Source organism: Mya arenaria, chromosome 9 (genome assembly GCF_026914265.1).
Source record: "Mya arenaria isolate MELC-2E11 chromosome 9, ASM2691426v1".
Taxonomy (NCBI): domain Eukaryota; kingdom Metazoa; phylum Mollusca; class Bivalvia; order Myida; family Myidae; genus Mya; species Mya arenaria.
Genome location: NC_069130.1, coordinates 3599407 through 3613883, shown reverse-complemented (window position 1 = coordinate 3613883; position 14477 = coordinate 3599407). Strand labels below are relative to the sequence as shown.

The window sequence follows — 14477 nt, the reverse complement described above, 5'->3', positions numbered from 1 at the left end:
AATAGATCGACGAATTCTGTCTGCTGTCTTCTGTCGGATCCCCTGTGTATGGCATCTCATCTGAAAAAATGAAATGAAACGTGTAAAAGACGAAACATTCTTACATACAATAGCACATTAATGTTTACTCTGGTAAATTTTGGTTTCATTTATAACATTGGATTTTTACAAAAATGATAAATGCTTAATTTCAAAACATATTAACCATTCTCTCAGTTTTGATTTACAAATGACAGAGCAGTACACTAACAACGTGCTTAAAATTATGATTTTTTGACAACTTTTCATTTTTTCAAAATTTTTGACTTTGGATTTTCACCATAGCGCATTCGTTTTTTAGCTATATACTTACCAAAGCGCATTTGCGTTTAAGCGATGTAGTTTTTTCACGCTGAGTACCCCCCTTATGAAACTTTTTTTTACATTGAATTTAGAACGATTTATTTGAATCTCAAAATTAAGCACACAAAGTGACGATGTACAAATATTTTGGGATGACGAGATTTTGGCTCGCTCGCCCGACCAAACTAAAAGACTTATAGATATACTTTAAGTCTTTCAGTTGGGCTGGGCGAGGTAACCAAAAAGCTCGTCACCCTAAATTATTTGTACATCGTCACCTGGTTTGCTTAAATTTGTGAGTCGATTTGTCATAAAAAGAGTAAAATGTATGATAAGATGCTTAGCATCTTCAAATAATTTGACATTCATCTTTTGGTTTGACAAATAATAGAGTGAAATGTATGACAAACTGCTTAGCATCTGTAAATAATTTGACGTTCATCTTTTGGTTTGACAAATAATAGAGTGAAATGTTTGATAAATGCTCAGTGTCATGAATCGATTTGACACTTAGCATTTGGTTTGACAACTGAAAGAATTATTTATTTGCGATTGTGTACTAGAAGAATTTGCATTGTATGACTATTTCTAAATGTCATGAACAAATAATGTCATATGGTTTGACAAAAAAGTAGATTGAAATACCATTCATTTGTGATGTTTTACACTTGTGAAATGCAGATCGAATGCATTATTTTTGTGCATATTTAATATGTAACGCATACTTAATATCATTACAAAACTTGAAAACTACAGCAATTTATGATCTGTACAATGGAGAGACTTAATCGCAAAATTAAGAGAATTGCCATTCTTGAGGCTAGACTTGCTGTACTCAAAACAGAGTTACAGTCAGAACTGGAGCAGCTGAACAACTCCAATGACATGACAATGAACTATGGTTCAAAAACATTATCACCTGTACAAACTGAGGTTGAAGACTGGGGTGACTGCGTAAGGACTTCAGAAATCATCAGCGAGGAGGACTGGGAATCTGAAGCAAACAGGCAGCCCTTCACTCTTGGTGGGACATTCTGCAAAACGAGAAAATCTACAAACTGGGAAAACAGATGCCCTGTTTGTTTCTCAAAAAACTGTGGACATAAAGTGAACAGATGTTTGTTCAGAGAAGCCGCAACTCAGTGATTTAATATTCTACATTATTGTTGTATGTACCATATAATACTGGATGAACAAGTTCAAAAACTGTTTATCATATACTACTGGATAAACAAGTTAAAAAATAAATAAGCACTTTGTATTTTACCTCGTGTTGTTTTACTTCAATGTCCCGAAACCATTTAAACGAACAACTTCCACTGAGGTCAGACCAACCATACAAAGCTGAAAAAACAAAACATTTCTGTTGAAAAATGAAAACATCAATGAGTAAAATAAGAACAATACTTGTTCAATTTGTTTGCCACCAAAAACATGAATCTTAAATGATCTTGTTTTCCCTGCCAGATGATATACAATAAAACTTAACAATATAAGCTTCAACTCACTAATTTTCATTTACTAAATATGAACACTGGCTAATTAACTTCTATTAAGTCTTTGACCACCAAAGAATATTTGCAGTGAGTTGTAAATGCTTAGTCTCAAAACATATTAACCATTCTCTCAGTTTTGATTTACAAATGACAGAGCAGTACACTAACAACGTGCTTAAAATTATGATTTTTTTGACAACTTTTCATTTTTTTCAAAAATTTTGACTTTGGATTTTCACCATAGCGCATTCGTTTTTTAGCTATATACCTACCAAAGCGCATTTGCGTTTAAGCGATGTAGTTTTTTCACGCTGAGTACCCCCCTTATGAAACTTTTTTTTACATTGAATTTAGAACGATTTATTTGAATCTCAAAATTAAGCACACAAAGTGACGATGTACAAATATTTTGGGATGACGAGATTTTGGCTCGCTCGCCCGACCAAACTAAAAGACTTATAGATATACTTTAAGTCTTTCAGTTGGGCTGGGCGAGGTAACCAAAAAGCTCGTCACCCTAAATTATTTGTACATCGTCACCTGGTTTGCTTAAATTTGTGAGTCGATTTGTCATAAAAAGAGTAAAATGTATGATAAGATGCTTAGCATCTTCAAATAATTTGACATTCATCTTTTGGTTTGACAAATAATAAAGTGAAATGTATGATAAACTGCTAAGCATGTGTAAATAATTTGACATTCATCTTTCGGTTTGACAAATAATATAGTGAAATGTATGACACATGCTAAATATCATGAATCGATTTGACACTTAGCATTTGGTTTGACAACTGAATGAGTGAAATGTATGACAAATGCTAAATGTCACGAATCTGACACATAGCTGTAATTTTGCTACCATAATGTGAAATAAGTTAAAAGAGCAAAATCAAATCATGTTGGTTCAGTGTTTTAGTTAGTATATTAAAGTACCAAGATGAGTTAACTTTACTGTTCATTGCAACTTTGAGATTTGTTTCTGATGAAATTTGGTGAAATTACTTACTTGTTATTGACAGAGCAGAACACACTGCATATTGGGTGAGCTTCAGGTTATATAGGCTAGGTTACTCCTCACAACTCTGAAACAAAACATTTTATCAACAAAACTGTACATATTGCTTGTTAGTTTTTTACTTTTTTCATTCCATTAAAAGCATGGCTAAGTGCACATTTCATCCACATCAACAATGTTGAAATAATCCTGAAAACAAAATACTTCCTACATACAAACAGAAACAGAAAAACTGTTCACATGCAGAAGGTATTATTTCTTATCATTCACAACAGGAACAAAATTATGCATTTATGTCATTGGTAGATATCAAACACAAACTGAAAATTTATCTAATAGCAGTTCAATGTAATAAATCAAACACAGTGTCTGTTATTAGATAAATTATCAGTTTATAAAAAAATATTCCAAGCAGACTAAGCACTGAGATTATGATATGACAGTTCATTTCATGGAATTAATTTTCAGTGATTTTACTTACTTGTAAATGTACTTTCTTGGGTACTGCCTTCAACCATTTTGATCACCAGCTTTCTGACACACAGGACGACTGCATCTGAACTGCCGTCTCTGGTTTAAAAAAAATAATTTTCAACATATTTTTCAAACAAAGAAATAGAAGAAGATATTTATCAATCTTGCATGATTTGTCATTTCTTATTTCTGTCAGTTTGGTCCCTAAACAAAGTTAAAATCATTCAAAATATGACATAAACAAGACAAGAGATATGAATTAACACTGCTTACTATGTTTTTCAACATATCTAGCCGAGAATTAAAGTTTCTAAAATCGGCTTCGAGAATGTTCGAAACATTCTAAAACGAACTGGGAACAATTTCTTTTGACAGAAGTTTTTATGGAATTCAATAGATACATCGACAAAACTTGCTGGTAATATGATACATCATATATTTAGACACAATTTCTCATAAAACTTTTAAGCATGCATGTCATACTTACCGCAGGAAAGCTGAAAATACGACCTTCACAATTTATTTTTCAAGATGGCCGACCAGCGCACAGCGAGAACTCTGCAATATGACGTCATACATATCACGTCATATCATTCCATGAATTGCATTATTTATTTATTTTTTAAACTTTTACGAAAATAAAGAAAATACACTCATTAAAAATAATTTAAAATTATCTTAATCATGTATTATGTATCGTTTTATGAAATTAAACAATAGGAAAAAAAAAGTTTGTTCATTTTCAGAAAAACGAAATCGAAAGTAGAAATATTTTCTGAAATTGGAAATGTTTAAAACCTCGTAAAATCATTTATATCTCTTGTATATGCATAAACCCGGCTTGATTCAATCGCGAACACATTATAGAAGCAATCTATTGTGCAACATGTCTACCTCTCATGCATAAGAGGATGTGCCGTAGAGGGGCTGAGAGCGGTCAATTGTGTAACATGTCTACCTCTCATGCATAAGAGGATGTGCCGTAGAGGGGCTGAGTGCGGTCAATTGTGTAACATGTCTACCTTTCATGCATAAGAGGATGTGCCGTAGAGGGGCTGAGTGCGGTCAATTGTGTAACATGTCTACCTTTCATGCATAAGAGGATGTGAAGTAGAGGGGCTGAGAGCGGTCAATTGTGTAACATGTCTACCTCTCATGCATAAGAGGATGTGCAGTAGAAGGGCTGAGAGCGGTCTATTGTGTAATATGTCTACCTCTCATGCATAAGAGGATGTGCCGTAGAGGGGCTGAGAGCACTATATTGTGTAACATGTCTACCTCTCATGCATAAGAGGATGTGCCGTAGAGGGGCTGAGAGCGGTCAATTGTGTAACATGTCTACCTCTCATGCATAAGAGGATGTGCCGTAGAGGGGCTGAGAGCGGTCAATTGTGTAACATGTCTACCTCTCATGCATAAGAGGATGTGCCGTAGAGGGGCTGAGAGCGGTCAATTGTATAACATGTCCACCTCTCACTCATAAGAGGATGTGCCGTAGAGGGGCTGAGAGCGGTCAATTGTATAGCATGTCCACCTCTCACTCATAAGAGGATGTGCCGTAGAGGGGCTGAGAGCGGTCAATTGCATAAAATGTCTACCTCTCACTCATAAGAGGATGTGCCGTCGAGGGGCTGAGAGCACTATATTGTGTAATATATCTACCTCTAACTTATAACAGGATGTGCCGTAGAGGGACTGACAGCGGTCTATTGTGTAACATGTCTACCTCTCATTCATAAGAGGATGTGCCGTAGAGAGGCTGAGTGCGATCAATTGTGTAACATGTCTACCGATCACTCATAAGAAGATGTGCCGTAGAAGGACTGACAGCGGTCTATTGTGTAACATGTCTACCTCTCACTCATAAGAAGATGTGCCGTAGAAGGACTGACAGCGGTCTATTGTGTAACATGTCTACCTCTCATGCATAAGAGGATGTGCCGTAGAGGGGCTGAGAGCGGTATATTGTGTAACACGTCTACCTCTCACTCATAAGAAGATGCGCCGTAGAAGGACTGACAGCGGTCTATTGTGTAACATGTCTACCTCTCATTCAAAAAAGGAAATGCCGTAGAGGGGCTGATAGCACTCTATTGTGTAACATGTCTACCTTTCATGCATAAGAGGATGTGCCGTAGAGGGGCTGATAGCACTCTATTGTGTCACATGTCTACCTTTCATGCATAAAAGGATGTGCCGTAGAGGGGCTGAGTGCGGTCAATTGTGTAACATGTCTACCTCTTATGCATAAGAGGATGTGCCGTAGAGGGGCTAAGAGCAATCTATTGTGTAACATGTCTACCTCTCATGCATAAGAGGATGTGCCGTAGAGGGGCTGAGAGCGGTCAATTGTGTAACATGTCTATCTCTCACCCATAAGAGGATGTGCCGTAGAGGGGCTGAAAGAGGTCAATTGTATAACATGTCCACCTCTCACTCACAAGAGGATGTGCCGTAGAGGGGCTGAGAGCGGTCAATTGTATAACATGTCCACCTCTCACTCATAAGAGGATGTGCCGTAGAGGGGCTGAGAGCGGTCAATTGCATAACATGTCCACCTCTCACTCATAAGAGGATGTGCCGTAGAGGGGCTGAGAGCACTCTATTGTGTAACATGTCTACCTCTCATACATAAGAGGATGTGCCGTAGAGGGGCTGAGAGCACTATATTGTGTAACATGTCTGCCTCTCACTCATAAGAGGATGTGCCGTCGAGGGGCTGAGAGCGGTCTATTGTGTAACATGTCTACCATTCACTCATAAAAGGATGTGCCGTCGAGGGGCTGAGAGCGGTCAATTGTGTAACATTTCTACCTCTCATGCAATAGAGGATGTGCCGTAGAGGGGCTGGGAACGGTCAATTGTGTAACATGTCTACCTCTCATTCATAAGAGGATGTGCGTAGAGGGGCTGAGAGCAGACTTTTGTGTAAAATGCCTACCGCTCATATATAAGAGGATTTGCCGTAGAGGGGCTGAGAGCACTATATTGTGTAATATATCTACCTCTAACTCATAACAGGATGTGCCGTAGAGGGACTGACAGCGGTCTATTGTGGAACATGTCTACCTCTCATTCATAAGAGGATGTGCCGTAGAGGGGCTGAGTGCGGTCAATTGTGTAACATGTCTACCGATCACTCATAAGAAGATGTGCCGTAGAAGGACTGACAGCGGTTTATTGTGTAACATGTCTACCTCTCACTCATAAGAAGATGTGCCGTAGAGGGGCTGAGAGCGGTCAATTGTATAACATGTCTAGCTCTCATACATAAGAGGATGTGCCGTAGAGCGGCTGAGAGCGGTCAATTGTAAAACATGTCCACCTCTCACTCATAAGAGGATGTGCCGTAGAGGGGCTGAGAGCACTATATTGTGTAACATGTCTACCTCTCATGCATAAGAGGATGTGCCGTAGAGGGGTTAAGAGCACTCTATTGTGTAACATGTCTACCTCTCATGCATAAGAGGATGTGCCGTAGAGGGGCTGAGAGCACTATATTGTGTAACTTGTCTACCTCTCATACATAAGAGGATGTGCCGTAGAGGGGCTGAGAGCACTATATTGTGTAACATGTCTACCTCTCACTCATAAGAGGATGTGCCGTAGAGGGACTGAGAGCGGTCTATTGTGTAACATGTCAATCTCTCACTCATAAAAGGATGTGCCGTCGAGGGGCTGAGAGCGGTCAATTGTGTAACATTTCTAGCGCTCATGCATAAGAGGATGTGCCGTAGAGGGGCTGGGAACGGTCAATTGTGTAACATGTCTTACTCTCATTCATAAGAGGATGTGCCGTAGAGGGGTTGAGAGTTGTCTTTTGTGTAAAATGTCTACCGCTCATGTATAGGAGGATTTGCCGTATAGGGGCTGAGAGCACTATATTGTGTAATATATCTACCTCTAACTCATAACAGGATGTGCCGTAGAGGGACTGACAGCGGTCTATTGTGTAACATGTCTACCTCTCATTCATAAGAGGATGTGCTGTAGAGGGGCTGAGTGCGGTCAATTGTATAACATGTCAACCGATTACTCATAAGAAGATGTGCCGTAGAAGGACTGACAGCGGTCAATTGTGTAACATGTCTACCTCTCACTCATAAGAAGATGTGGCGTAGAAGGACTGACAGCGGTCTATTGTGTAACATGTCTACCTCTCATGCATAAGAGGATGTGCCGTAGAGGGGCTGAGAGTGGTCTATTGTGTAACAAGTATATCTCTCACTCATAAGAAGATGCGCCGTAGAAGGACTGACAGCGGTCTATTGTGTAACATGTCTACCTCTCATGCATAAGAGGATGTGCCGTAGAGGGGCGTAGAGCGTTCTATTGTGTAACATGTCTACCTCTCACTCATAAGAGGATGTGCCGTAGTGAGGCTGAGTGCGGTCAATTGTGTAACATGTCTACCTCTCATGCATAAGAGGATGTGCCGTAGAGGGGCTAAGAGCGGTCAATTGCGTAACATATCTGTCTCTCACTCATAAGAGGATGTGCCGTATAGGGGCTGAGAGCGGTCTATTGGTATACATGTCTACCTCTCACTCATAAGAGGATGTACCGTAGAGGGGCTGAGAGCGGTCTATTGCTTTCCATGATAGCCTCTTTTTTATGAGATGATGTGACGTCGAGGGGCTGAGAGCGGTCAATATGTATACATGTCTACCTCTCACTCATAAGAGAATGTGCTGTTGAGGGGCTGAGAGCGGCCTATTGGATTAGATGTTTGCCTTTCGATCATAAGAGGATTTGCCGCAGAGAGGCTTAGATAGGTATACCTTGTTACATGTTTACCTTTTACTTATAAGAGGATGTCCCGTAGAAGGGCAGAGAGCGGTCAATTGTGTGACATGTCTACCTCTCATTGATAGAAGGATGTTCCGTAGAGGGGCTGAGTGCGGTCAATTGTGTAACATGTCTACCTCTCATGCATAAGAGGATGTGCCGTAGAGGGGCTGAGAGCCGTCTATTGTGTAACATGTCTACCTTTCATGCATAAGAGGATGTGCTGTGGAGGGGCTAAGAGCGGTTAATTGTGTAACATGTCTACCTCTCATGCATAAAAGGATGTGCCGTAGAGGGGCTGAGAGCGGTCAATTGCGTAACATGTCTGTCTCTCACTCATAAGAGGATGTGCCGTAGAGGGGCTGATAGCGGTCTATTGGTATACATGTCTACCTATCACTCATAAGAGGATGTGGCGTAGAGGGGCTGAAAGCGGTCTATTGCGTTCCATGGTAGCCTCTCATTCATGAGAGGATGTGACGTAGTGGGTCTGAGAGCGGTCTATAGGTATTCATGTCTACCTCTCACTCATAAGAGAATGTGCCGTTGAGGGTCTGAGAGCGGCCTATTGGATTAGATGTTTGCCTTTCGATCGTTGGAGTATGTGCCGAGAGGAGCTGAGAGAAGTCTACTTTGTTACATTTTTACCTCTCATTCATAAGAGTATGTGTCGTAGTGAGGCTGAGAGCGGTCTATTGGGTTACATGTCTACCTCTCACTCAAAAGAGTATGTGCCGTAGAAGGGCTGAGAGCGGTCTATTGATATACATGTTTGCCTCTCATTCATTAAAGGATGTTCCGTAGAGTGGCTGAGTGCGGTCAATTGGTATACATGTCTACCTTTCATTCATAAGAGGATGTGGCGTGGTTGGGCTAAGTGCGGTCAATTGTGTAACATGATTGCCTCTCACACATAAGAGGATGTGCTGTAGAAGGGCTGAGAGTGGTCTATTGGGATTTATGTTTGCCTCTCATTCATAAGAGGATGTGCTGTAGAAGGGGTGAGAGCGGTCTATGGGGTTACTTGTTTGCCAATCACTCATAAGAGGATGTGCCGTAGAAGGGCTGAGAGCGGTCTATTGGGTTTCATGTTTGCCTCTCATTCATAAGAGTATGTGTCGTAGTGGGGCTGAGAGCGGTCTATTGGTTTTCATGTCTACCTCTCACTCATAAGAGTATGTCTCGTAGTGGGGCCGAGAGCGGTCTATTGGGTTACATGTCTACCGCTCACTCAAAAGAGTATGTGTCATAGTGGGGCTGAGAGCGGTCTATTGGGTTACATGTCTACCTCTCACTCATAAGAGTATGTGTCGTAGTGGGACTGAGAGCGGTCCATTGGGTTACATGTTTACCTCTCACTCATTAGAGTATGTGTCGTAGTGGGGGTGAGAGCGGTCTATTGGGTTACATGTCTACCGCTCACTCAAAAGAGTATGTGTCGTAGTGGGGCTGAAAGCGGTCTATTGGGTTACATGTCTACCTCTCACTCATAAGAGTATGTGTCGTAGTGGGGCTGAGAGGGGTCTTTTGGGTTACATGTCTACCTCTCACTCAAAAGAGGATGCGCCGTAGAATGGCTGAGAGCGGTCTACTGGGTTACATGTCTACCTCTCACTCAAAAGAAGATGTGTCGTACAGGGACTGACAGCGGTCTATTGGGTTACATGTTTGCCTCTCACTCAATAGATGATGTGCCGTAGAAGGGATGAGAGTGGTCTATTGGTATACATGTATGCCTCTTACTTACAAGAGGTTTTGGTCTCGATTTAAACAAGATTTACTTTCTGATGGCCTCTTTAAATTAACTCCAGTTATGGTTTCTATCTAGGAAGCGAACTCAAGCGTGATTCTAGATGCTATAAATTGTCGTCACAATCAAGATGAAATAAATAATAATGAAAAAAGTCTATAAGAAAACACCACCAATGAAATAAAACAGCCGCGTCAAGCAGAAGAAATGCCATAATTTTATAATACTCAATACATTCATACTCAATACATTCATACCAGGGAGGAACAGTTAAAATATGAAAGCCGGACAAGGTTTTTTTCCGGGATCTCCGGTTTGCTCCACAACACAATTCGACACTCGCGCGCAACATCGTTCCAACAAGAGTGTCTGTGAACAAGTTAATGTAACTGTCTTCACAATCGTTGTAAAATGAATAAAGTGTAAACCAACCATTTGGCAGCATCTAAGGCCTATGCGTCATCACACACATTACTCAAGAAGGCACACACAAAGTCTACATCAAAATCAATACAGTTCAGACAGCTGAGGTTAAAATTGGGCATACAACTACTTTGAATATCTTATAAAGCACCATCCGGACGTAGCAAGGTGCAGTTTTACTAAAAAAAGATAACTTTAGTTAGAAGACTTACTTGGTTTAACAGGCAAAATCTTACTTTGGTTATTTTTTGTTACACAACAATGACTTTGTGGTAAAATAGCCATGTGATTACTGATTTTCATTGGGTGCAAACATTAAATGATTGAGTCAGACATGCTTTACTTTTTTATGGTTTTTAAGTGATACCTCAGACAAGGTTTAGTATTTGATTGCAATTGTTGTCTTTTGTATTTGTAACAAAATTTCGTGAAAAGTATTCTTTTTGTATTGATATCGAAACGACAGTTATGAGTTGCTCTTTTAATATGCATACGAAAAAACTACAGAAACAAGCGCAGTAGCAAGAAGTTAAAACATAAACCCGGTTTAATGGCACTTGGTAAGGGCCAAAGACATAGAACATAAAAACACAAAACACAAACAAGAAACATGGACGAACAGTGCATACATACTATACATAAAAAACTAAGTATGTTTATCAATGATTGTTAGGTCAGTAAAATGTAAATATACTGGGGTTTTAAACCAGTTTACAAACATAACTCTTATCCCAATAATCCTTAATAAAGAAAAAAAGGTAAGTCTTATTAAAGAATGCATTAACTTTAGGAAACTTAACAATAAAACAAATAATAATAAACTTATAGGTAAACCCCAAGTACTTCTATGATTAGAGATCCCAACTCTATCTCCAGACGGAGGAATACAATTTAGAGCACCTTATGCAAAAACTTTTCAAAAATACAATGCAGTCATTGTTTGAAACTGTATGCGCATCACACACAGTCTGCCCTATAAAATAAAAGGTTTAAAACTGTGTGATCATTGAGTTGTATAATAAAAATGCATCATTATACTAAAACTTGGAACAAATAGCATATTTCCATAACTTACACATGTTGGTTTGGTTTACACTTGATAATCAGCATGGAAATAAAACGGACACCTTGAAAGATTCAATTGGTAAGATCTTTGTTGATGTGATGTTTTGTGTGATGTACATTGTTTTTTGTGATAATATGCCATGTTTGTGTGTGTAAGCGGTTCAATTTAACCTGTCATTGCACACGATTAAATTATAAAATAGATTAGAATGTAAAGACAGTTATGAAATAGATTATTATTCATATGTAATGCTTATGATTGTTATTATTTATCTTTTCAGAGCGTTCAACTTGGAATTATAGGAGCATTGTTGACGTTTAATAAATTTGAACAGAATACAGAGAATTGATGAACATATTTGTGTTGTTTAGTTTACCCAGGGATTATACATAACTGCTAATGGTATCTAGGACAATATTGAAAACCACCCTCAACAAAACGGATCCTTATACTCAAATCAAGAAAACCCTAAAAGGTCACACCTAACATTATCAAATAACCATTCAAAAAAGTTGATCATTTACAGCACTAAAATGGTGTCCGTATCTGTGCAACTCAAGCAGAAATGTTTGTCGTTTAAATGGTAACTGGGGGGAGCTTCGTTTTGACTTGCGTCCGGTCTTACATAGGCATACAATGTGGGATAGGAAGGCTCGCTGAAACTGCAGTCACTCTGGAACAACTGGAACACCTTCTCCTTTCGTGCTTAACTGTGAGTTGTTCTCATCCATCACGTCAACGCATTGCTGTCGACACTCCCTGTCAACACCATCCATAAAACAACAGCCATACTTGTAAACGAGACAAATCGAGTAGAGATTGAAGAAGGTCAGGACGATGTTAATGATTAAAGCAAACGCAAATACTGTGTTCAGCAAATCTTTTACGTCGTAGCTGACTAGCCATATACCCCAGCTAGTTGCAAACACGAGCATGTAAGCCATGTCGGTCAGAAACATCCAAACGAATACACTGACTAGTCCGCATCGCTGAAAAAAACAACAACATGTAATATAGTTTGCAAATTCATGTACAATGAATCAATTTTTCTTAAAAATTCGTGAAAGGGACTCGTTCATGATTTTATTCCAAAATATGGTTTTCCCGGAACTGCATCTAAAAACACTTATTTAATATTTTTTCTGCTCCTTGATACCAAAATTGCGCACAAAAGATAAAATAAAAGAATAACATATGTCGGTGTTAATGGGGAGCAGCCTTTACACTCGGCCACAAGGATTGATACAACATGGCATGGATATTTTCTCCTTTATAGAATACATTGGTAATATCACGTGATAATGTGATCAACCAATTACACAACAACGCTTTGACAAATCACCTGCTATTTTTTCAAATGCAATATTTGAGCAAATATCAGCATTTGCTGAAGGATTCTACCTGACAGTACCTGATTTATACACTCCTAATGATTTGACATACTTAATTTCGTGATTTCTTTTCGTAAAGGTATATTTTACAAACTTCATATATAGATCGGTTTAATTGTTCATAATTAAATATGTCAGTCGTTTGCAACATGACTTAGTGTGTTTTCTTGCAATATATTGTTGGTGGATTAAGCGCAAAATGACTAAATGTGTGTATTGAACGCAATATGAATGAGTCTTATTTTAAAGGCCACGAGACTGATTGTGTTTTCAGCTGCTATCATAAATTATAATGAAAGAGTCCCTCATTATCTATCCAGTTTATATAAAACGTACTCGTTTTAAAGTGATAATATAGTTATGTTAAGGTAAAATGAATGATTAAAAAACTCTAAGTATGCATTTTTTTATTATAATATAATTTTTAAAAAATGCTAAATAACGATAAATCTTACAAAGCATTTCGGACTTCTTCAACTTTGCATAGGTCAAATGTTATCATACACCGATCAAGCCAAATTTTAAAGGCTATCATTCTTACTTTTGTACCCATAACATGTATATTATCATAATGGATTTGACTTTACTATATAGTTATCTGCATTTCCTACGTTTCATGACATAAAAGCACGGCGGTACTTAAAGGGAATTATTTTTTCCTGTTTACAGTCATAACTCAGCAAATGTGCTTTTGTGTTCGCAAGGGAGATAATTTGCATATTGTCTGCGTGATTATTTTCTTTCTTTGATTTGGCGTAAAATAAAGGAACATACATAATCGATTTTGGGCAACCATTTCAAAATGAAATATAATTGGAAATATATAATTATGTGAGTATTATCGAAACAAATAATGAAAATAAATATGTCATCACATTATAGTTTGATTTGATGCAAAACAATAAAATATCTGTTTGCTGAGGTAGGTAATCTTAAAAGGTGTGTTTTGTTTTGAAATAAGCCTGTTTCTGGAAATAAAGTTGCTTTGTGTGCAATTAAATAAACATCAATATCATCTCAAGCAAAACCTAGTATGTTTAATCAATATCTCTAATACACGTTACTTTAAAACTGTGTAATTTCGAATTCAATACGCTTATGTTTGAATAATAACGTTCTTGAAAAATTTTAAAAAAATTATAGAGTATGATATGCTTTTTTAAACAATGATATATTTAAGTAAAACGAAGCATGCCATTTCTGTGACACACTGTAAATTACCTTAAATGTGTAGTTCTGAATGAAATTAGACCATGGGTTTAGTAAAGACGTTCATAAGAGTTCTATGTATGCCTTTTATAAGTATACTATTGTAAATATTAACATATTCCAATATAGAGTTTGTTCAAACATGCCCACCCACCAGTTAATTATACGAAATAGTGAGAATATTTCTATTTGGGACCTACATGTATAACAAAAGTAGGTTCACATTGGGGTTAGTTGTTATCAAAATTGGTCACAATGTCATATGTAAGGCACCTCTGAATTTTGAGTTTAGTTGCAATGAACTTGATGGTTACTTGATTGACAAGATTGATATAAACAGTGTCTTTGACCTGTTTGACATGCCTTTGGTTGTCATTGATGGATATATTTGATATGGCGCTTGGTGTATTTTTTAAATCACACCCTAATTAATTAGACACCCAGGAATGGGAAGGGCATAGTAAGGCATTGGTTTGCTCTGAATGGACCAAAAAAGAACGTTGATTTGGCTCTTAATGTGCTT

General features: G+C 38.1%; 1 long non-coding RNA gene across 1 annotated transcript; it reads right to left on the bottom strand.

Annotated features, from left to right (window-relative positions):
* Window positions 1–4070, bottom strand: LOC128246846 (uncharacterized). Its single transcript, XR_008263379.1, has 6 exons — window positions 3815–4070; window positions 3335–3423; window positions 2845–2920; window positions 1610–1686; window positions 1262–1376; window positions 1–60 (listed from the first exon to the last, which is right to left on the bottom strand). It is a non-coding gene; the product is annotated as an uncharacterized LOC128246846 (long non-coding RNA).
* Between the last annotated feature and the right edge of the window lie 10407 nt (window positions 4071–14477).